The sequence below is a fragment of the Dermochelys coriacea genome, chromosome 3, assembly GCF_009764565.3.
Source record: "Dermochelys coriacea isolate rDerCor1 chromosome 3, rDerCor1.pri.v4, whole genome shotgun sequence".
Lineage (NCBI taxonomy): Eukaryota > Metazoa > Chordata > Testudines > Dermochelyidae > Dermochelys > Dermochelys coriacea.
In genome coordinates this window covers 73,577,820-73,603,130 of record NC_050070.1, presented here as the reverse complement: position 1 = coordinate 73,603,130, position 25,311 = coordinate 73,577,820, and positions in this window count along the sequence as shown.

The following is a 25,311-nucleotide window of genomic DNA, read 5'->3' as shown; positions in this document are numbered from 1 at the left end:
TGTATTAACATGAGGCATCATATGTAAGACACAGGAGGTAATTCTCCTGCTCTTTTTGGCTCTGGTGAGGCCTCAGCTGGAGTACTGTGTCCAATTCTGTGAGCTGCATTTTAAGAAAGATGTGGGCAAATTGGAGAGAGTCCAGAGGAAAGTAACAAAAACGATAAAAGGTTTAGAAAACCTGACCTATGAGGAAAAGTTACAATAAACTGGGCATGTTTAGTCTTGAGGGGGGAAAAGAATGTGGGTGGCCCTGATAGTCTACAAATAGGTTAAGGGCTATTTTAAAGAGGACAGTGGCCAACTGAAGACAGGTCAATAAGTAATGGACTTAATCTGCAGAAGGGGAGATTTAGATTATATATTAGGAAGAACTTTCTAACTACAGGGATAGTTAAGCTGTGGAATAGGCTGCCAAGGAAAGTTGTGAAATTCCCATCATTCAAGGTTTTTAAGAACAGGTTAGACAAATACCTGTCAATGATGATCTAGGTATACTTGAGCCTACCTCAGGGCAGGGTGGATGGACTTGATAACCTCTCAAACTCCCTTCCAGTCTTGCATTTCTATGATTCTTTGATATCCTGGATTCTTGTCTGAAATAGAGCATTCAAGAGCCTATACTAGGCATGTTCTTAGCAGTGCACCCTAAAAGGAAAGAATAATATTAATCCTGGAACTCAGCAGAGAAGGAATTTGTGAATAAGTGACAAGGACTGGTGATCCACACTTGGGACCACCACAAAAAACACTAGATTGGGACCTCCTATATAATCAGTGTTGCCTCCCCTCTTAATAATACATTAAGCAAAGTGTAGAATTAGACATCTCACATTCCAATTTCATACCTTCTGTGTGGCAACAGTAGGGTGTTATTATGTGAAACAATAATTTTAGGACAGCTATGTAGGTGGGGGCTAAGACTGCTTAAGGCCTCATAAAACACAATGAAGAACTTGCATCTCAAACAGTACAATATAGAAAGGCAATGAAGGATTCAATCAGAGAGTAATGCATCTGAGCAGTAGGGGAGAAATATTATTTTAACAGTGTCATTTTGGACACACTTGGAAGTTGTAAATAAATAGAAAGAGAATGACCAAGGTGAGAGATGACCAAGGTATGAACAGAAGTTTTAGCAGTGGGGAAAGGTGAAGGTTTAAAAGAGGAAGAACGATTAGGATGTAAGAGATTGGATAAGGGGAGGTGAGAGAAGAGTTGAAGATTACAGTTAGGATATACAGTTAGAATAGTTATCTGGGAAATGGGAAGGAGAGCTTGGAGGGACGATGAACATAGAGATTAGGATCAGTACACTCACTATGTACAATTTTTATTTTCAATTTGCAGAAACTCGGAAATTTAGTCTGGGGCATTATTGGCAGTGCAGATAGCTCTGAAACTAAGGTTTCCTGACACTTTCCATATGACACTTTATTTTCAGTTGTTTATGACTTTGCCAATCGTTAGCTATTTGGGCTGAAATTTTCTGTGTTGGGTGTTCACCTGAGGCTGAAGTTTTCTGAAAGTTTCACTGGAAATGGTTCACCTGTTTCAAAAATGAGATTGGGGAAAATACATTGTTTTGCTCCTGTTTTTTATTTTTTTTTTTAAATCTTGCAACCATTTCATTGCAGTACTAGCTCCTTCGTGCTTTTGAGCAGGGACTTGAAGTGTGGTAGGGAGGTCTCCCAGCTGTCAGGGATGTGCTTTTTGTGATCCCTGTGAAAATCTGCCCAAATTTGACCAAGTTATAAGCCTTTCAAAAAAAAATCACACTTCACACATGCTCAGCAGAGACTTGGTAAAGTCCAGCAGCTCAATTCTATGAAGATTCCAGCCTCACTGAGTATGCACCAGCTCCTCACAGCTTCTATATGCTGACAAGACTGTACATACACCATCCCTACCAAGGGACTGAACGTGCTTCAGCTCAGGATTGCAGGGAGTGAGCAGGATTTTCCCAGCAATTGCTGCTCCTGGTGTCTAGGGGTAGCTGTGGCACTAGGCACTGAAACTGAAAGCAGGGAGACTCTCAATGCTCCCACTGCTGGCTTCCAGGCAATAAGGAAGAACAGCCTGAACTGAATGCATAGGATGAGTAACAAACAGTGTGGGGAGAAGAGATGCAGAATGTAGGGGCAGATGCAGGAGATTGGGGGAATTGGGTATAGGAGCCTGGGAGTGAAGGAGGTTAGGAGCATGAACCAGGAGTGGGGAGACAGGGGAAGGAGAAGGCCTGATGAGAATAGAAGTAGGGGCGAAGGATGGGGCAGGAGCTGAGAAAGGACGAAGGGGTCAGGAGCCAGGGAGAGGGGGACAGGGTTGGGGACAAGGGGAGGAGTTTGGGAAGAGAGAGAATGGGTTGGAACTGAGATGGATAGAAAGAGGGAGACAGGGGTAGGAGACAGGGAAGGGGAAATCAGGGAAGGATCTGAAAGGGAAATCAGCAGGGAGAAGGGGAGTACTGCGGCTCGGAGCCTGGCAGTCAGGGAGTGGAGCAGAAGGGGATGGGGAGAGGCTGCAGGAAACAGGTGCAGAGGGTCAGTAAACACTAGAGAACACTCCTCTCTGGAACTGAGCCATTTTCCTGAGCTGAATGTTCCTTTGCAATCAAACAAAGAACTGGGAAACCCACTGACAAAGTGTGTGTCCCTATCCCCATTTAGTGGCAGGTCCATGTAGAACATAAGAACGGCCATACTGGGTCAGACCAAAGGTCCGTCTAGCCCAGTATTCTGTCTTCCACCAGTGGTCAATGGTAGGTGCTTCAGAGGGAAAGAACAGAACAAGTAATCATCAAGTGATCCATCCTCTGTCGCATTACCAGCTTCTGGCAAACAGAGGCTAAAGACACCATCCCCGCTCATCCTGGCGAATAGCCATTGACAGGCCTGCCAACAGCAATTCTGGGCCCCAGGGCAGAACAGTCAATGGACCCCCACGCACACAGAAGCCGCGCCCACACGTACGTGGTCCGCCTGGCATTTGGGCGGTGCTGCGCCGGTGCTGGTTGATGCCCAGCGAGCTGCCGGCTGCATTGCTCGGCGTGCTCTTCCGGCACGGCCAGGGCTTCTACATGCCTGCCTGGTAGGGATGCCAACTGTCTAATTGTACACACCCAAAGAACCTTGCCCCACCCCTTGCCCTGCCCCTTTCCTGAGGCCATGCCCATCCTGCCCCTTCTCCGAGGCCCCAACTCTGCTTACTCCATCCCCGTTCCCTCTGCCGCTTGCTCTCCCCCACCCTCACTCACTTTCACCAGGCAGGGGGACTGGGGTGTGGGAGGGGATGCGGGGTGCAGGCTCTGGGAGGGAGTTTGGGTGTATGAGGGGGTGCTGGGTCAGGTTCTGGAAGGGAGTTTGGGTGCGGGCTCTGGGCTGGGGCAGGGAGTTGGAATGCAGGAGGGGGTCGGCACTTACCCCGGGCAGTTCCTGAAAGTGACTGGCACACCACTCTGGTGGAAGCTCCTAGGTGAGGAGCCCAGGGGGGTCTCTGCACGCTGCTGCCCACAGGCACTGTCCCACAGCTCCCATTGGCTGCAGTTCCTGGCCAACAGGAGCTGCAGAGTTGGCGCTGGGGGCAAGGGCAGCACGCGTAGACCCCCTCACACCCACAGGGCTGTAGGGCTGTTCTGGTCACTTCTGTGAGCGGCGTGGAGTGAGGGCAGGCAGGAAGCCTGCCTTAGTTCTGCTGCACTGTCGGCAGTGGCAGCTGGGGGCCCCTGGGAATTTTTAGATCACCCAGGCCCCTGGGCAATTGCCTCTTTGCCTCTCCCCCATCAGCGGGCCTGGCCATTGATGGACCTATTCTCCATGAATGTATCTAGTTCTTTTTTGAACCCTGTTATAGTGTTGACCTTCACAACATCCTCTGGCAAAGAGTTCCACAAGTTGACCGTGCACTGTACTTCCTTTTATTTGTTTGAAATCTGCTGTCTATTAATTACATTTGGTGATCCGCTAGTGTTATGAAAAGAAGTAAATAACTTTTCCTTATTTACTTTCTCCACACCAGTCATGACTTTATAGACCTCTGACATATTCCCTTTTAGTTGCCTCTTTTCCAAGCAATAAAGTCCCAATCTTATTAATCTCTTCTCATTTGAAAGCTGTTCCATGCCCCAATAATTTTTGTTGCCTTTTTAGAAGCTTTTTAGAAGCTACCGGTTGTTCTGTTAGCTAAATGGTAAAGGGCTGTGCTTTGGACCAGAAGAGCCCAACCCTTGCCTCATTCACTGCATAGGATGGACAGTGCTCATGTGGGAGGCATCTCATGGAAAAAAATCTTACGAGATGTGATGTGACATTATCTGATTAAAATATGACTATATAGATCATTGTTGCAACCACTATGATAATATTTGCCACAAATGTTGTACAAAATGTGGCATGTAAAATACCCATGAAAAGGTTATGATTTTCTGGTTATGATTATGGTATCTGTATGCAAGTATCATTTTTGTATTTGAAGTTATGAATATTGGCTCTCTACTTGGATTTCAAATGTTTGCTCCTGAGGGAACGCCCACGAAATAGTTAGTCAGCACATTTTGGAGGGATTATTCAAATTGGGTGGCCCATCAAAAGAACATTTAAGTGACAATGGACCATGGGAGATGCCCAGCTACACTTAATGGAATTTCCTGCTGTGACTAGGCGAAATGCATGAACATGGGACTTGCCCATGTGACTCCAAACTCCATCTTGTTGCTGTAATTTTCCACAGTAAGAACAATGGGATTCCCTGCACATGGCAAAAGCTTTAAAAGGCCCAACATCCTCCTCCATATTGCCTCTATCCTGCTCCAGCCTCTTTCTTGCCCAAGCCTCTGGACTACGAGCTTATACTAATGGGCACATTCTAACCAAGGAATTGAGGATTTGGAAGCAACCAAAGACTTGACTTAAGCCTGCAGTTTATTCCATCACTGCTACAAACCTAAACCAAGAACTTTACAATTGCTGTATGTATTTGATTCTTTAACCAATTTTAACTCTCACCTTTCTTTCTTTCTTTCTTTCTTTCTTTCTTTCTTTCTTTCTTTCTTTCTTTCTTTCTTTCTTTCTTTCTTTCTACAAATAAACCTTTAGATTTTAGATACTAAAGGATTGGCATCAGCATGATTTTTGGGTAAGATCTGAGTTATATATTGACCTGGGTGTGTGGCTGGTCCTTCGGGATCAGAAGAACCTATTATTTGATGAGACTGGTTATAGAGAACCATTCATCTCTAAATCCAGTTTTTTTGGTGGTGACATAAGAACTGGAATGCCCAAGGAAACTGCTTTTATCACTTCTTGTTAGCCAGTGTGGTGAAACAGAAGCTTATTTTTGTTGCTGGTTTGGTATATCTCATGAAAGATTAGCCACCAGTCTTGAGATGTATATTGAGATGTATGTGCCCTATTTCTCAGAAGTTCTTCCTGAATTTGGCATCCTCAGTCATGACCCACACTGAGGCACTATTAGAAGATCATATAATTAAAGATTGTAACATAATGCATATGCACAAGGGGGCAAATTAAGGTTGCACAGGCATTTCTAGCATTTAGGATCATAGAATCATAGAATCTCAGGGTTGGAAGGGACCTCAGGAAGTCATTTAGTCCAACCCCCTGCTCAAAGCAGGACCAATCCCCATCTAAATCATCCCAGCCAGGGCTTTGTCAAGACTGACCCTAAAAACTTCTAAGAAAGGAGATTCCACTATCTCCCTAGGTAACGCATTCCAGTGTTTCACCACCCTCCTAGTGAAAAAGTTTTTCCTAATATCCAACCTCCCCCACTGCAACTTGAGACCATTACTCCTTGTTCTGTCATCTGCTACCACTGAGAACAGTCTAGATCCATCCTCTTTGGAACCCCCTTTCAGGTAGTTGAAAGCAGCTATCAAATCCCCCCTCATTCTTCTCTTCTATAGACTAAACAATCCCAGTTCCCTCAGCCTCTCCCCATAAGTCATGTGTTCCAGTCCCCTAATCATTTTTGTTGCCCTCCGCTGGACGTTTTACAATTTTTCCACATCCTTCTTATAGTGTGGGGCCCAAAACTGGACACAGTACTCCAGATGAGGCCTCACCAATGTCGAATAGAGGGGAACGATCACGTCCCTCGATCTGCTGGCAATGCCCCTACTTATACATCCCAAAATGCCATTGGCCTTCTTGGTAACAAGGGCACACTGTTGACTCATATCCAACTTCTCGTCCACTGTAACCTGTAGGTCCTTTTCTGCAGAACTGCTGCTGAGCCATTCGGTCCCTAGTCTGTAGCGGTGCATGGGATTCTTCCGTCCTAAGTGCAGGACTCTGCACTTGTCCTTGTTGAACCTCATCAGATTTTTTTTGGCCCAATCCTCTAATTTGTCTAGGGCCCTCTGTATCCTATCCCTGCCCTCCAACGTATCTACCTCTCCTCCCAGTTTAGTGTCATTTCCTAGCTTTTGGGTGCTTGACTTTGCAACCTTAATGTTTCTTTAATGTAACTTTTTGAATATAGTGTGTATACAGTATCCTACTACATACACATGTACCAAACTTCTGTTTGAAGAAGGCCTTGGTAGGAGGTCTCACAAAGCTGAATTTTATAGACTTTTCTGGCAATGTTGTACAATATTCTACTAACTCTGCCTGTGTGGTGAGATGGATTTTTTATTTTTCCCCAGCAAGGCACCATGAGTGGTGATCATTTTCACTGGTTTATGCTGTGATTCATATTACTTTTTGCCACTATACCTGGTTATTTTCTACAATGTTCACATCTAATAAACATGTTGTTTGCAATGTTGTTGTAGCTGTGTTGGTCCCAGGATATTAGACAGACAAGGTGGGTGAGGTAATATATTTTATTAGACCAACTGCTGTTGGTGAGAGAGAGAAGCTTTCAAGCTACACAGAGCTGTTCAGTCTGGGAGCAGTACTCAGAGGGCTTGTCTACACTTCAAATGCCACAGCAGCACAATGGAGTTCTCCCATCAGCATTGGTAATCGACTTCACTGAGGCTATGTCTACACTGCAGACCTTACGGCAGCTGTACTGCTGCAGCTGTGCCATTGTCAGGTCTCCCGTGTAGCCATTCTATGCCATCAGGAGAGAGCATAATTAAACCACCCCATAGCGCTGTCCACACCGGCGCTTTTGTTGGTGGAACTTTTGTCGGTGGGGGGGTTGGGGGGTTCACACCCCTGACCAACAAACGTTTTACCAGCAAAAGTGCCAGTGTAGACATAGCCTGAGAGGTGGTTGCTGTGTCGACGGAAGAATTCTTCCATTAACCTAGCGCTGTGTGCACTGTGGGTTAGGCTGGTTTAACTATGTCACTCAGGGGGGTGGATTTTTCACTGCCCTGAGTGATGTAGTTAAGCCAATTTAATTTTCTAGTTTCAGAGTAGCAGCCGTGTTAGTCTGTATTTGCAAAAAGGTGCCACAAGTACTCTTTTTCTAATTTTCTAGTGTAAACCATGCCAAAGTCTCACAGCTAAATACAACAGATTGTTTAGCATAAAGTAGTTAACACATATCTTAAGAGACCATTCACACCCCTTTCTTATCCTATGACTGGAGGGGTGCTAATGGGCCACTTCACCTTGAGTGGTCTTAGAATATGTGTTAACTATTCATGCTAAACAAACAATCTGTTCTAACTTGTATTTAGCTGTGATACTCTGAAGGCAGGTCTATGCTGCAGCAGCACCACATAGTGCTTCAGTGAATATGCTACCTATGCCAATGGAAGTGATTCTCAGATCAGAATAGGTACTACACCTCCCTGAGAGCGGTAGCTATGTCGAAGGGAGAATTCTCCCATTGACTTAGCGCTGTCACATTGGGGGTTAGGTGCATGCAGCTGCTTTGCTCAAGGGTGTGGATTTTTCACACCCCGGAGCAACACGGTTATATGAACCTAATTTCCTAGTGCAGACCTGCCCTTAGTACTTTTCCCAGACCAGAAGAAGAGCTCTGTGTAACTCTAAAGCTTGTCTCTTTCACTAACATAAGTTGTTCCAATAAAAGATATTGCCTCACCCACCTTGTCTCTCTAAAAAACATAGCATTAAAAAAAAACTTTGCTTCACTGTTGTATAGGGTTATCTTTAGTTTCTTGTGTGACTTCTGAGGTAGAAATCCTGAGACGCACTCCTGCTAGCATACAGACTTTCAGTGAATATGAAATAGAAGAGGTAATTGGGTTTAATTACGGCTCAGGAAATTCTACTGTGAATATTGGGATGTATTCAAGACGCAAGTAGAAAGGTACCAGCTACATTTCTATCATTAAAACAGGCTATCAAAAGAGACAGCAGAAACCAACACGTTACTAATAAACGAGGACAAAGAGTTTGTCCCTATCCCCATTTTGTACAACATAGAATAACCCATAAGTCGGTTTTAAAGTATAAAAAATTTGGTTTATGGGAGGTCTGGACAGACTTCTTTTTAATAAAGATTTTAAAATGCAAAGAAGTAAAGGTGAATGAGGCTCCCTTACAACAGATCATATCATCTAATAGGATTTTTAAGTATTCAGTATATTTTGAAGCACACAGTAGACAAATATTGATAGAAGAGTGATTTAGAAAGCAATATAGTAGGCAGCTATTCATCCCTTCTGTATTATTGAAAGGTTGGCCATGTTGGCCATTATTTTCACTGACATAGTAATAGAACAAGGAAAAATACAAACGTGAGGCCATTCAGAGTTTCAGGGACAGAGGATGTCTTTCAAATATTTCATTGAGGCCTTAGGGATTGTCTTTGGCCTGTTTTGTTGTTGACGTCTGGTCCCTCCAGCTGTTCCTTTACAACTGTGCCTCACTCTAGCACTTTCCAGTACTTCTCTGCTTACCTATCCTAGGGAGCAGAAGTTTCAGAACAATCATAATCCCTGGCATAATACAGGAGTTTCAGAATGAGGACCGAATTGCTGCATACAAATTAGGATGGCTGATAAGTCTCTACAGCATCTACCCATCAGACCGTGCCTGTGCAGGACAACACTGTATATCCTAAGCTAAAGGTCTGAAAGGGCTTTTGTCAGCCATCTTGTTTAAAAAAAAAAAAGTTTTACCTATGGTTTTAGAAATGAATAGGGTAGTAATTAGCATAAATCCCAGACAAGACTTTAAAAGAAAGGTAGATTGAACTGTATAACTACAGTCACACCGTAAATTCTCTGCAGTTGTTTGACAGTAAAATTTGATGCAGTGAAAGCAATGGTAGAACTCCCAAGTTCTGGGTTATTTGGCTTGCTTCCCCCATTTTATAGGGGTTCCTCCTTCTGAACAGACCAGTGTTAGCTGACAAACGAGTAATACCTGGTATTTCCCAGTCAGCCCCTACTGTGTCCCAGTCATCAGCTGAGCTCTTGCACTAAGGACTTTTAGGGGCAGGGAGGGAATCCTTCCAATGTGTAAAACTATCAGACTTTATGAGCATTGCAGAAGGATGCTGTGATGGATTGCAGAAGAGTACACTATCTTCACTGCCACCTGCTGGGAAATTATGTCAATTTTATTGCTTTGTTTTTGTTGACTGAATACATTAAATGGCTATTATTTCATGCAGTATCTCTATGTTTATGTTCATGCAATGTTTTTCTGATTGAAAAGAAAGTTTACTTGTCTCCAGGTTCTTTTCATGTGTATCTTTTATGGTTGATGATTACATGGATTTTAATCTTTAGCTCTAAATGCTATATTTACTTATTTACTTCAAATCGTTCTTTAGTACTGCCTTTCTATATCATGCAGTTTTATTTTAGATGTGTTTGTGTGCATTATTTTTGTTTTTGTTGATACAGGTCTTTGTTTAGGTTTTTTTTTTAATGAGGCTTGATTATTTTTGTGTGTGTTTTTGCATACTTAGCCTATTTAAAGAATTTAGTATACAATTTCCTTTTCATGTTTCACTTATTTTCTTTAACATTCCATGCTCCTCTCCCTCTCCTCCCCCCGTTCATTTTTTCCCCAACTGCAGACATTTTTGCAGGTCATTGGCCTTGTAATTTCCCTCTATGAAGCAAACAGTTTTTGCAATTGGCACCTTTCTAAATGTAATGTTTTGCATCATGATGTTCCATAGTGAAACACATGACTTTCTCATTTTTCCTGAACACTGCAGTATGACATACTGCCATTGTGCATCAAATTGCAACAAGAAATCATTATTTTCATGGGCAGTAATCCCCGGATATCTGAAGAAATTCGTTCTAATGTTGGGTGAAAAAGCAAAAGTTGATACACAACTTCATTACATTCATGAGTGCAGTGTTTTGTTTTGTTTTTCAAGGTACAGCTTTGCTGTGTTCACAGTAGGGAAGTTTATATAATGGTAGATCATTGAAAACTTATATAACAGTGTTGATAATCACACATGCAGTACTGTGTTCAGTTTGGTAATATCACCACCCTTCTAGTCTAACAATCCACCAGATTCACAAATTTCTCCACTGTAAATACACTCTGAACACACTGAAGTCAATAGGGCTACTTTCATGCTTAAGATCAGGCACATGAACTCACCTTGTTGACTAGGGCCCCAGGGGCATAGGGAAACAAACAAAATTATTTGTTCAAGGCCATTGTTCAAAGCTGGGAAAAGAAACTAGTGTTTCTAACTTCAAGTCCCATGCTCTTACTACTAGACAGTGTGTCTTTTCAACTACAATACAAGTTATTGTTAAAGAGATGACAGACGGAACTACTAAAATGGAAAAAACGGAGTAAGATCTGCAGCCAATATCTATTGGCACAGCTCCACTGAGCTCCATGGAGCTATACCAAAAAACACCAGTTGAAAAATCTGGCCGAGGATATTGTTTACTACATTTCTATTACTCTCTGAAAACAAGCTCCATGTGTCAATAAACAGAATGAATGATCACATAGGCATGGTCTGTGCAAGATGCCTCCTATAGACATACTAAGGTACTTTAATTCTAGCCTGCAGCTCATTGGCTGTTTCAGCGTGGTACGTCTCTAAAAGCAAGACCATTAATTGTACCAGTTTGCCGAGTTAATGTGGTGTTTTTGTAAAATGCACAGATTTTTTTTATGGTCTAGACGGAGATGAATGCACTCATTTTCAGGTCAATCCCATATTAACTCTGTTCTCCTGAGAGGAAGGGCAGTGTATAGACCCATTAGAACCCTACCTCCTCCCCCACATTAGCAAGGTAGGTTGTCATTCCTGCTTACAGCTGGTTGGATTAGTTGTTGCACCTATCTGAGAACGTGGGGGCATTTTTTTGTAAATAGAAAAAAATGGTGAAATAATCTGTTATTCAAGCAGTTCTGTATATGATCAATTAGTATCTGCAAGTAAAGTATCCAGTATTTTCCCTGTCAGACATTGAATTGTTTATTTGAAAATAAACTTTTTCATTACTTGACCAGAGAAAATCCTGATGATTCCTCACATGTGATACTAACAAGAAACTTTTAATGATACCTCAAGGAGTTTTAGTTTTTGAAAAACACAGAATAATTTTGTTCAAAAAGAACCATCCAGATTCATTCCTGGTCTCAGCCCTGGTAAAGGCTGGGCAACTCAGAAGTCTGTTCTTAACTGCTGACTAGTTATGGCCTGCAAAGCTCCATATGCTCATTGGGGATTGCTAGAGCACATTTCATTTTGGCCAGTCACCTTACCTACCCCTTGCACTGCAGCTATGTGGAGAGATGCCCATTGTCTGATGGGGACTCCCCCTCCGCCGGTAGGGTTATCCCCAGCGGAGGTGGCATGGACAGTCTCCATCCACTTTTTGCAGCCAGCTCTTTGATCTTAGGATTTCTTTGCTGGATAGCAGACAAGACATCCACTATATTATATAATTTCAGGCCCCAGTCTTGAAAACTCAGATGCCTCTCCTCTGCTTGACTTTACTCATGTGAGCAGATCCTTTGACTTCAGTTGGGCTACTCATGTGAGTAAACCATATGTGTAAGCGTGTCTGGGATCAAACTTTGCCTGATTTTAATGTAGATTCCATTTATCAGTACATAGGACATAGAAAAACAAAAGACTAAAATAAGCTGTTTGCTAGAAATTTTATTAATTTTGGGTACCCTCTATCCTTCATGCATTTTATGAGCTACTAAAGTCTGGCAGACTGTTCTTCCTACTGTATGTCATGGCAAATAGTTGTATACTGCAAAATTAGACTTTACACAACTGCCTATCACTTCCCTCTACCAAGGATGAAGTAGAGGGTAATCTTGTGGCTCAAATATTTGGGCACAACCCTGCAAAGCATTGAGCAATCACAATTTACTATGGCTTAAATAGAAGTCAAGGATGTTGAGCACCTTACAGGATCAGGCCCCTTGTTGGTAACAAAAAGTGTTTGTAGATTTCAAGAATTATTTTCTCCTCCGCTGAGATCTTCTGAATCTGAAACAGGAAAGCTGGGCTGGCTCCAAATTCCATTAAAATTGTGCTCAAGAGATTAAAAGAGTATCATTTGTGTTGGCTTCACTGAAGGAGAAATCACTAGAGGTTTCACACGACGACCTTTTATAATGTTTCCTGCCAAGATTTAATATTTGTCAAAGAGACCTAATTTTCAATAAGGCAAATAGGAACAACCTGAAAATGTCCTTGAATGTCAGAGAAACCAACCAAGTGTGCTTGTTTCATTTATTGTTCTAACAGAATTATGTTTGGATAATAATACAAATATTTTTTGTTACTGAAAATTATGCTCATCTGATGAGATGTGAATTAATACATCAAATTAAATCTGACAGCTGTTTAGTATGCCATCAGAATTGTCCCACTGTTACCTTGTTTTCCCTTGCTGTTTCATGTATACACTTGTCTCATTATATACTTAGACCATCTTCTAGTTTTATGTTTGTACAGCACCTAGCTTAATGGGGACCTGATCCCTGACTAGAGCCTGTAAATTCTACAGCATCACATATAATATTAAGAATAAAAGATTGGACTTGCAGCATACTACAGAATTACTCATGATGCTGTAGCTTGTTACAAGTTGTCCATTAATCTTCATGGCTTGGTTTGTGCTTGTCTCAGTTTGTATTTTTCATATTTTTAAATATACTTTCAAAAGACAGTATTTTGATATATTAAAGCATTTTATTACTACTTATTGTAATGGACATTAAACATAAATTGAAAATTGTTGCTCCTTTGCTGAGCAGTAGCAAATTGCAGGGCCTTATAGGTTAGTTTTGTATTAGGGGCAGAAATCAAGGACTCAGAACCAAAGTATTTTCTAGTTAAATGTGTTAATTTACAAGATGCACATGAGTTCTTTTTCTTGGAACAGAAGAGGTCATACACTTCTTACAGGCAACCTCAGCTAAGGCATATGTCATGAAGGAACAGCTCTCTTCATCCCTATCCCTCTCCCTGACTCTGGTTTGACTGGGCCTTGTGTAGAAAAGATTTAGTGGGGTGATGTTAGAATACAAGAAAAGTCTAATACACACTAGGCAGCACATACTTTAACTACTTCTGGTTGAGTTAAAGCCTGGGCCCCTCAGACTTTGAGTTGACCAGCTTAGCACATGTTAAAAGGCAGTGGCCCAGATTCTCAATGGTATTTAGGTACCTAATGTCAACTGATTTCAATTGGAGTTAGATGGGTTAATACCTTTGACGATCTGGACCAGTATGCCTTATCTACACTATATTTTTCACATGCACTAGCTAACTTTCCATCACCAAACCTGTTATCTTAGGTTCCAAGGCCTGTCGAGACTGTTTAACATACTGTGATGGAATGCACTCCTCTATTCACACCCTACACAGCAGTGTAATAATCTTTGTACAAAATATGCCTTGTGGGGTATCATTTGATAACTCACTGGTCAATAATATCATGATGAAATGTGTGTAGCAATATTATATGTAAAGTTATGAAGTCCCCCTGAATTATGTTGGTATCACATGTTCAAACATAGTACCGATTAGGCAGGACTGGTCAACCAGGTCTTTAAGCAAGGAATATGTGTTTACCTCAATTTACATATAAGTAGTAACAAGGTCCTTTAAACAGCAAGAAGGAGACAAGGCAAATCTTCATTTTAGCAAACAGTAGCAAGAATCCTCTTTCAGGATGAGACCCCATATCTCCATCTTCATCGCTGGAAGGAACTTTATCTAGGGTAATCCTCAGGAAAATGTATTTCAAAGGGTGACAACTATAAAAGTCAGGGGAAAAAAGAACCCAGATAATCTCTCCCTATCCATCTCTCTCCTCTTCACCTAAGAAGACAACAGAAACAACTGTTGGAATTTGGGGGCAGATCCTGGCCTGAGAATTTGGTCAGTAATGTTACTGGGAACCTGTGGTAAAAACTTTACCTTGAACCAAGTCTAATTTGTTAACTTGAGAAAGTTTTATCTTTATTTCTCTTATAATCTTTCTGACTTTAATGCCTTATACTTGTATTCACCTAAAATCTCTCTTTGTAGTTAAATAAATTCATTTTCCATTCGAAGAAGTAGACTGTTGTATATCGATCCCCTTAGAGGGGCAATGGACCTAATGTATCTGGACTGTCCAGGAGAAGGCTGGACAGTGCAGAACACATGGGGAAAATCTGAGCTTAGAAGTGTGTTGGAATCACCCTGAGTAACCAAGGTTGCTGGAAGCCAGACCGTGGCTGGTGTTTGCTGACAGGCTGCTGGAGTCAGAGCTGCTTGACCAGGGATGTAGCTATACAGAGACACTCAGGGTGTGACCTGCATGTTTTCTGGCTGTTTGAGAGGAGTCCAGGTTGGGGGCCACAGCAGCAAAGCATTGTGGGGAAACTTGGGCTGCATGGCAAGTGGTGACACAGCCCCTCATTGGCCTGGACTGTACCCTGGAATATCATACGTACTGGTCCCTGTTCCTGCCCCAGCCACTAGGATTTATCCCTGGGAAAACTCATAGTCCAAGGCTATTCATTGATGTCCGCATTGTCTTGAAGAGTGGCATGGTCATTACCTCACATTTGAGCAGTTGCTCTACAACACAAAGGAACTTCAGAAAACTAACTATCCATCAATTGAATGTTGTAATCCACACACGTAATCCCCTTAATTTTGGTTTGGGGTACTGTTAAAATATAGTGTCTCTAACGTTTTCTTTGGAAGTTTTCATCCTGAGAGCTTATACATCAAAGATTCATAACATGCATGTGTTGCTATAATAATACATATAATGGATATGACAGACTTCAAACCTGATGTTAAAGTCACAACTCAAGAAAATCTCCAGTTCAAAACTGCCTCTTTCCCCTGGTGGTCGGGCAGTGCCCACCCCCAGGCCAGATTGGCCAGAGTGGCTGCACAGACAGGCAGCCAATCAGAGAGGGCCTGCGGGGAGCCAATCAGAGGTGAGCAAGAGGCATCCAATCAGGGCCAGGCTGGGCCCTATATAAAGGCTGCCCAAGCAAGAGGGAGGCAGTTTCTACTAGACTTTCAAAGGAGAAGGTCTGTCTCCTGAATGACCACACCACACCACACCACACCACACCACACCACACCACACCACACCACACCACACCACACCACACCACACCACACCACACCACAGGCTCGGCTCGGCTCTGGGGAGCAGAAGGGAACTCCAACCTGGCACCTGCCAGGCTGCAGGCCCTGATAGAAGGGCCCACAAAGTGCAAAGGGGCTGAAGGGGAAGCGGCCCAGGGAGGAGAGGTGGACAAGGGGAGTGAAGGAGGGCAGGGAGACTGCTGCCAGAGGCTGGGACCTGGGCTGGGACCCCCCCTTCCCCCTTGTATTACACTTGGCCATTAGAAGTGGCCATAGCAGACTGCACCTGTCCCCTGACAGAAGGGATTAGACTTTGGGGGTGTGGTTGGCCACTGTGGCTAGGGTGAAGCGGAAAGATTGCTGTTAAACACTCCATCCCAACCCCCGGAAGGGGGTGAGCGTGGAATGGGGGCACTGCCGGAGGGCAGTGTCCTGAAGAGGATGCTGCGAGAAAGGAGCAATGCGGATGCCAACAGAGGGAGGAGAGACGGATGGGACACCACCAGCGGAGGGCGTTCCACATGGACTGAGCTAATTCTCAGAGGTACCAACAGGAGGCACCATGGGGGTGAGTCCCAACTCCATCACACCCCTCAACATCTGTAGAATTCTTTATTTAGTAAATCAGAGCTCTGAGCCTGCAAAAACTTAAGCATACGCATAGATCTTTGCAAGACCGAGGCTTACCTAGATTTACCTTCTGTCACTTTATATTTGTTTAGATGTTCATGTTTATGTACTTGTATGTCTCTTTTATATGAAAATCATAAAATCTAAATTAAAGGAGGGGGAAAAATCCCAACTTCAGCCCAGATCCTCAAAGGAGGTTAGGCACCCATTGATTTCAAAAATAATTAAGTGCCTAAATGCCTTTGAGGATCTGGCCTTAATGATTGTATGTTAGGCAAAAATCATGTCTTCCAATGATATGCAGTTTTTATAAGAGTCTTTGCTTGGCCACTAGAAGAAAAAAACCTCTCTAGAATATTTCCAGCAAAAGTTGGCTCAGAGAACAAGACAAATGCTGTGCAGTAACACTTGTTCGTTTAAGCTTTCAGGCCTCAACTCAGCAAAGCATTTAAGTCCATCCACATCCATCAAAGCACTTGTTTAAACTTCCAAGCATATGCTTATGTCCCTTTGAAATCAGAGCAGTTTTGTTAAATAGTGACAGACTGCTGAACTGGGCCATAATGGGTTGTCTGAGTTAATAGCCTGATTTACACTAAAAAGTTAGATTGACCCACCTACATTGCTAAGGATTGTGAAAAATCCACACCCTGAGTGATATAGGTAAGCTGACCTAACCTCAGGATTCTTCTGGCGACCTACCTACCACCTCTCATGGAGATGGATTACCTACGCCAATGGGAGAATCCCTCCTGTCAGCGTAGATAGTGTCTACACTGAAGTGCAACTGTGGCATAGCTGTAGTGTTTCAAGTGAAGACAAGCCCTACTTGAAGAGGGACTGTGAACAGTTTTATATTTTTGACACAGACTTCTAAATAAACATTGTTTTGCGCAGCATCTGGTCTAAATAAAATGTCATGAGCAGCAGACCTACACAGTTTTCATGATTTAAACTAGCCTCCTGTTAAAACCATTTTAACACAATTTAATTGACCCATGCAAATGAGGCTGAACTCTCTCCAAACCATTTTTTAAAAAGCATTTTGGGAATAGGAGCCTCACCCTCCATTGAACTCAGCTGGAATCTTGAATACATAAGGAATACAGCACCTAGGTCGAATCTGTTTGGTCATTGAACTGTATTTTAGGGATCTGACCAAGACACTGAGAAAAGCAGGTGTTCTAACACTTTCTTTTTAGCAAAAGAACTGCCGTTTTAAACAATGTTTTCCCGTTAGACTGTCATTCTTACCACTATCTAAACTACTATATGCCACAAGGGGCCACAACAATGGTTCCCGTAACCCACCCAGCAATATTGTTAATCTATCCAACTATACTCTTAGCCCAGCAGAAGAATCTGTCCTATCTCTGGGCCTCTCCTTTTGCCCCTCCACCCCCACGAACATGATACAGTTCTGTGGTGACCTAGAATCCTATTTTCGACGTCTCAGACTCAAGGAATATTTCCAACACACCTCTGACCAACATATTAACCCACAGAGACCTTCCTGCCAACACTACAAAAAGAAGGATTCTGGGTGGACTCCTCCTGAAGGTCGAAACAGCAGCCTGGATTCCTACATAGAGTGCTTCCGCCGGTGTGCACGAGCTGAAATTGTGGAAAAGCAGCATCGCTTACCCCATAACCTCAGCCATGCAGAACACAGTGCCATCCACAGCCTCAGAAACAACTCTGACATCATAATCAAAAAGACTGACAAAGGAGGTGCTGTCGTCATCATGAATAGGTCGGAATATGAACAAGAGGCTACTAGGCAGCTCTCCAACACCACTTTCTACAAGCCATTACCCTCTGATCCCACTGAGAGTTACCAAAAGAAACTACAACATTTGCTCAAGAAACTCCCTGAAAAAGCACAAGAACAAATCCGCACAGACACACCCCTAGAACCCCGACCTGGGGTATTCTATCTGCTACCCAAGATCCATAAACCTGGAAATCCTGGATGCCCCATCATCTCAGGCATTGGCACCCTGACAGCAGGATTGTCTGGCTATGTAGACTCCCTCCTCTGGCCCTTCGTTACCATCACTCACAGCTATCTTCGAGACACCACTGACTTCCTGAGGAAACTACAGTCCATTGGTGATCTTCCTAAAAACACCATCCTAGCCACTATGAATGTAGAAGCCCTCTACACCAACATTCCACACAAAGATTCATAGATTCATAGATACTAAGGTCAGAAGGGACCATTCTGATCATCTAGTCCGACCTCCTGCACAGCGCAGGCCACAGAATCTCACCCACCCACTCCTATAAAAAACCTCACCCATGTCTGAGCTATTGAAGTCCTTAAATCATGGTTCAAAGACTTCAAGGAGCAGAGAAGCCTCCCTCAAGTCAACCATGCCCCATTCTACAGAGGAAGGCGAAAAACCTCCAGGGCCTCTCCAATCTGCCCTGGAGGAAAATTCCTTCCCGACCCCAAATATAGCAATCAGCTAAACCCTGAGCATATGGGCAAGATTCACCAGCCAGATACCCAGGAAAGAATTTTCTATAGTAACTCAGATCCCATCCATCTAATATCCCATCTCAGGGGATTTGGCCTATTTACCCTGAATATTTAAAGATCAATTACTTACCAAAATCCCATTATCCCATCATACCATCTCCTCCATAAACTTATCGAGTAGAATCTTAAAACCAGATAGATCTTTTGCCCCCACTGCTTCCCTTGGAAGGTTATTCCAAAACTTCACTCCTCTGATGGTTAAAAACCTTCATCTGATTTCAAGTCTAAACTTCCTGGTGGCCAGTTTATACCCATTTGTTCTTGTGTCCACATTGGTGCTGAGCTGAAATAATTCCTCTCCCTCTCCTGTATTTATCCCTCTGATATATTTATAGAGAGCAATCATATCTCCCCTCAACCTCTTTTAGTTAGGCTAAACAAGCCAAGCTCCTGAAGTCTTCTTTCATAAGACAAGTTTTCCATTCCTCGGATCATCCTAGTAGCCCTTCTCTGTACCTGCTCCAGTTTGAATTCATCCTTTTTAAACATGGGAGACCAGAACTGCACACAGTATTCTAGGTGAGGTCTCACCAGTGCCTTGTATAACGGTACTAAAACCTCCTTATCCCTACTGGAAATGCCTCTCCTGATGCATCCCAAAACCGCATTAGCTTTTTTCACAGCCATATCACATTGGCAGCTCATAGTCATCCCATGATCAACCAATACTCCAAGGTCTTTCTCCTCTTCCGTTACTTCTAATTGATGCGTCCCCAACTTATAACTAAAATTCTTGTTATTAATCCCTAAATGCATAACCTTACACTTCTCACTATTAAATTTCATCCTATTACTATTACTCCAGTTTACAAGGTCATCCAGATCCTCCTGTATAATATCCCGATCCTTCTCCGAATTGGCAATACCTCCCAGCTTTGTATCATCTGCAAACTTTATTAGCACACTCCCACTTTTTGTGGCAAGGTCAGTAATAAAAAGATTAAATAAGATTGGTCCCAAAACCGATCCCTGAGGAACTCCACTGGTAACCTCCCTCCAACCTGACAGTTCGCCTTTCAGTAGGACCCGTTGCAGTCTCCCCTGTAACCAATTCCTTATCCACCTTTTGATGTTCATATTGATCCCCATCTTCTCCAATTTAACTAATAATTCCCCATGTGGCACGGTATCAAGTGCCTTACTGAAATCTAGGTAAATTAGATCCACTACATTTCCTTTATCTAAAAAATCTGTTACTTTTTCAAAAAAGGAGATTAGGTTGGTTTGGCACGATCTACCTTTTGTAAAACCATGTTGTATTTTGTCCCATTTACCATTGACTTCAATGTCCTTAACTAATTTCTCCTTCAAAATTTTTTCCAGGACCTTGCATACTACAGATGTCAAACTAACTGGCCTGTAGTTACCCGGATCACTTTTTTTCCCTTTCTTAAAAATAGGAACTATATTAACAATGCTCCAATCATTCGGTACTATTCCTGAGTTTACAGATTCATTAAAAATTCTTGCTAATGGACTTGCAATTTCAGGTGCCAATTCCTTTAATATTCTTGGATGAAGATTATCTGGGCCCCCCCGATTTAGTCCCATTAAGCTGTTTCAGTTTTGCTTCTACCTCCGATATGGTAATATCTACCTCTATATCCTCCTTCCCATTTGTCATGCTACCATTATCCTCAAGATCCTCTTTAGCCTTATTAAAGACTGAGGCAAAGTATTTGTTTAGATATTGGGCCATGCCTAGATTATCTTTAACTTCCACTCCATCCTCAGTGTTAAGCGGCCCCACTTCTTCCTTCTTAGTTTTCTTCTTATTTATATGGCTATAGAACCTTTTACTGTTGGTTTTAATTCCCTTTGCAAGGTCCAACTCTACTCGACTTTTAGCCTGTCTCACTTTATCCCTACATGTTCTGACCTCAATTAGGTAGCTTTCCTTGCTGATCCCTCCCATCTTCCACTCCCTGTATGCTTTCTGCTTCTTCTTAATCACCTCTCTAAGATGCTTGCTCATCCAGCTTGGTCTACAACTCCTTCCTATGATTTTTTTCCCCCTTTCTTGGGATACAGGCTTCCCATAGCTTCTGCAGTTTTGATTTAAAGTAATCCCAGGCCTCCTCTACCTTTAGATCCATAAGTTCTTCAGTCCAATCCATTTACCTAACTAATTTCCTTAATTTTTGAAAGTCAGCCCTTTTGAAATCAAAAACCCTAGTTGCAGATTTATTTTTGTTAATCCTTCCATTTAGTTTGAACTGAATTAGCTCATGATCACTTGAGCCAGGATTGTCCCCTACAACCATTTCTTCTATGAGGTCCTCGCTACTCACCCAAATTAAATCTAAAATGGCATCTCCTCTAGTCAGTTCAGCAACTACTTGATGAAGGAATCCATCAGCTATCACAGCTAGGAAAATCTGAGCCCTATTATTATTACTAGCACTGGTCCTCCAGTCTATATCTGGGAAGTTAAAGTCTCCCATGATCATGCAGTTTCCATTAGTATTTACTTTATTAAAGACATTAAAAAGGGCTCTAGCCATATCCAAATTAGATTCCGGAGGTCTATAGCACACCCCAAGCACTATCGTAGGAGAGGCTTTACTAGTTTTCTTCCCCAATGTAATTTTTGCCCTCACGGACTCTGTCTTATCCATTGCATCGCTTCTTATTTCTTTACATTCTACCTCATCATTGATATACAATGCTACACCACCACCTTTACCTTTGTTTCTGTCTTTCCTAAACAGCACATACCCTTCAATACTTGTAGTCCAGTCATGACTACTATTCCAGCATGTTTCTGTTATCCCTATAATATCTGGTTTCACTTCCTGCACCAGTAGCTCTAGTTCCTCCATTTTGTTACCTAGACTCCTTGCATTGGTGTACAAACATCTTAATTTTTGCTGTTTGGACTCGCTCACATTTTGTACCCTATTAGGCACAGTCATTTACAGCCATTATAACCTATTAGACTAGTATCCACACCGCCCTCGCTCCTTATATACATTCTCCTACCCATGGCTGTATCCTTTCTTACTTCATCTTCTTCCCTCTCAATGCTAAAATCTGGCGTGGAGATTTTCTGGACATCTCCCATCCATCTCCCCCCAATTCCTAGTTTAAAACTCTCTTTATCAGTTGTGCCAGCCTCGATCCTAGAAGTCTATTTCCTTCCCTACTCAGATGAAGTCCATCCCGAGAGAACTGACCTCTGTCCGTGAATGCCTCCCAGTGGCCATACATCCCAAAGCCCTCCTTATAGCACCACTGCCTTAGCCATCTGTTGACAGTCATAATCTTGTCAGACCTTTGTTGCCCTTCTCTAGGAACAGGAAGGATCCCGCTAAAGATCACCTGAGCCTCAATTTCCTTAAGCGTCTTCCCCAGCCTAGCATAGTCTCCCTTAATACTTTCCAGCGAGAATCTAGCTGTATCATTTGTTCCCACATGAAGGATAATTAGGGGATTCTTTCCCGCTCCCTTTAGGATCCTTTTCAACCTCAGGTCTACATCCCGTATCTTAGCACCTGAAGACAGCACACCCTTCTATTCTCAGGATCAGCTCTAGTTACAGGCCTGTCTATTCTTCTCAATAAAGAGTCCCCGATCACATAGACCTGCCTTTTCCTGGTGACAGTGCTATTCTCCAGTCTCTCCCCTGTTCCCTCTGGCTGCAAGTTCTTTCCATTCCTATTTTCCCTTACAATCTTCTTCAACCCATCCTGTATCCTCCTGGGGCTCATATTTGGTGTAGTCTCCCTTGACTCTTCCCCTTTTTCTATAGGACTAGCCTCTCTTCTCTTCTTCCTTACCCTTCCACCTTCAACAAGTACATGCTGAGCCCCTTCTTCATTTTCCAACTCTGCAAACCTGTTCCTAAGCTCTATTTCTCCTTCACTAGCCCGTCTTTTTCTCTGCCTGGTTCTTTGAGTCATATGTTTCCACTGACCACTTTCCTTATCCAGTCTCTCCTCAAAATTCCCCAGTCCTGCTTCCATCTGTGAGTCTGAGCTTTTCCCTTCAGATACCTCATATCTTTGCTCCATCATCTGCTCAAACCCCTTCCTAAACTCAACCAGACTTTCCACCTGCATCTCCAAACCTCGGATCTTTTCCTCCATCAGCTCTATCAGACGACATTTCATGCAGAAAAAACTCTTACCGGTTCCCCCCTGCAGGATCATATACATACCACAGCTTCCACATCCAGTCATCCTCAATGTGTCTTTCACTACAGGAGTCACTCCCACAGCTGCCTCTGTATCTGTCATCTCCTTCCCACTTAAGTCCTGTTAATCTGGGAAACACAAGCCACACCGAAAAGATCACCCCCCCAGCAAAAACAAACCCCAAACAAGCACCACAAACCAAACTCCCCTTGCAAACTCCCACTAAAACTCCCCTGTTTACAGCTCTGTTTGCTAGCTCCTGTGCCGCTGCAGCTGTCTGTGCTGCTGCCTGACTGGCTGGCTACCTTTATAGGGCCCCTAGTCAGAAGCCCCACCCCCTAATCAGGCTCAGCTGCTCTCCCAGCACAAAACCCCTACACACACACACACATACTAAAAATACAAAACCAAGTACAACTACCTTCTCCTCCAACAGAACTCCCAAGATGGACTACAAGCCATCAGGAACAGTATCCCCGATACTGTCACGGCTAACCTGGTGGCTGAACTTTGTGACTTTGTCCTCACCCATAACTATTTTACATTTGGTGACAATGTATACCTTCAAATCAGCGGCACTGCGATGGGTACCCGCATGGCCCCACAGTATGCCAACATTTTTATGGCTGACTTAGAACAACGCTTCCTCAGCTCTCGTCCCCTAATGCCTCTACTCTACTTGCGCTACATTGATGACATCTTCATCATCTGGACCCATGGAAAAGAAGCTCTTGAGGAATTCCACCATGATTTCAACAATTTCCATCCCACCATCAACCTCAGCCTGCACCAGTCCACACAAGAGATCCACTTCCTGGACACTACGATGCTAACAAGCGATGGTCACATAAACACCACCCTATATCAGAAACCTACTGACTGCTATTCCTACCTACATGCCTTTAGCTTTCATCCAGATCATACCACTCAATCCATTGTCTACAGCCAAGCTCTACGATATAACCGCATTTGCTCCAACCCCTCAGACAGAGACAAACACCTACAAGATCTCTATCATGCATTCCTACAACTACAATACCCACCTGCTGAAGTGAAGAAACAGATTGACAGAGCCAGAAGAGTACCCAGAAGTCACCTACTACAGGACAGGCCCAACAAAGAAAATAACAGAACGCCACTAGCCATCACCTTCAGCCCCCAACTAAAACCTCTCCAACGCATCATCAAGGATCTACAACCTATCCTGAAGGACGACCCATCACTCTCACAGATCTTGGGAGACAGGCCAGTCCTTGCTTACAGACAGCCCCCCAGTCTGAAGCAAATACTCAACAGCAACCACACACCACACAACAGAACCACGAACCCAGGAACCTATCCTTGCAACAAAGCCCGTTGCCAACTCTGTCCACATATCTATTCAGGGGATACCGTCATAGGGCCTAATCACATCAGCCACACTATCAGAGGCTCGTTCACCTGCGCATCTACCAATGTGATATATGCCATCATGTGCCAGCAATGCCCCTCTGCCATGTACATTGGCCAAACTGGACAGCCTCTAGGTAAAAGAATGAATGGACACAAATCAGACGTCAAGAATTATAACATTCAAAAACCAGTTGGAGAACACTTCAATCTCTCTGGTCACTCGATTACAGACCTAAGAGTGGCTATCCTTCAACAAAAAAGCTTCAAAAACAGACTCCAATGAGAGACTGCTGAATTGGAATTAATTTGCAAACTGGATACAATTTACTTAGGCTTGAATAGAGACTGGGAATGGATGAGTCATTACACAAAGTAAAACTATTTCCCCATGGTATTTCTCCCCCCCACCCCACCCCCCACTGTTCCTCTGATATTCTTGTTAACTGCTGGAATTACCCTACCTTGCTTGTCACCATGAAAGGTTTTCCTCCTTTCCCCCCCTGCTGCTGGTGATGGCTTATCTTAAGTGATCACTCTCCTTACAGTGTGTATGATAAACCCATTGTTTCATGTTCTCTGTGTGTGTGTATATAAATCTCTCCTCTGTTTTTTCCACCAAATGCATCCGATGAAGTGAGCTGTAGCTCACAAAAGCTTATGCTCTAATAAATTTGTTAGTCTCTAAGGTGCCACAAGTACTCCTTTTCTTTTTGCGAATACAGACTAACACGGCTGCTACTCTGAAACCTATTCTTACCATTGATCTATTATAAATAAATTGATGCTTAACAAGGCCCCAAAATATTTTCAAACTCACTGCACATGCTAAAGAGAATGAAAGGCTAGCTCTCGGTGGAAGCTGCAAAGCAGACAAGTGTATTTTGCAATAATCTCTCAATCTGAATCATACCAGCATGTAAATTCAGCCCATGCAGAAAATAGGGAGCCTCTGAGCACCTACATCTGCTCTTCAATCTGGATGTTAGCTCACTGAGGTCAAGAACTCTGTCAGCTGCAGTGGCTGCTCCTCTGAATTGCCTGTCCAAAAGAATAAAGGCCACTAGAAACACTGTTTCCAGGCAGAGAACATCTGACTTG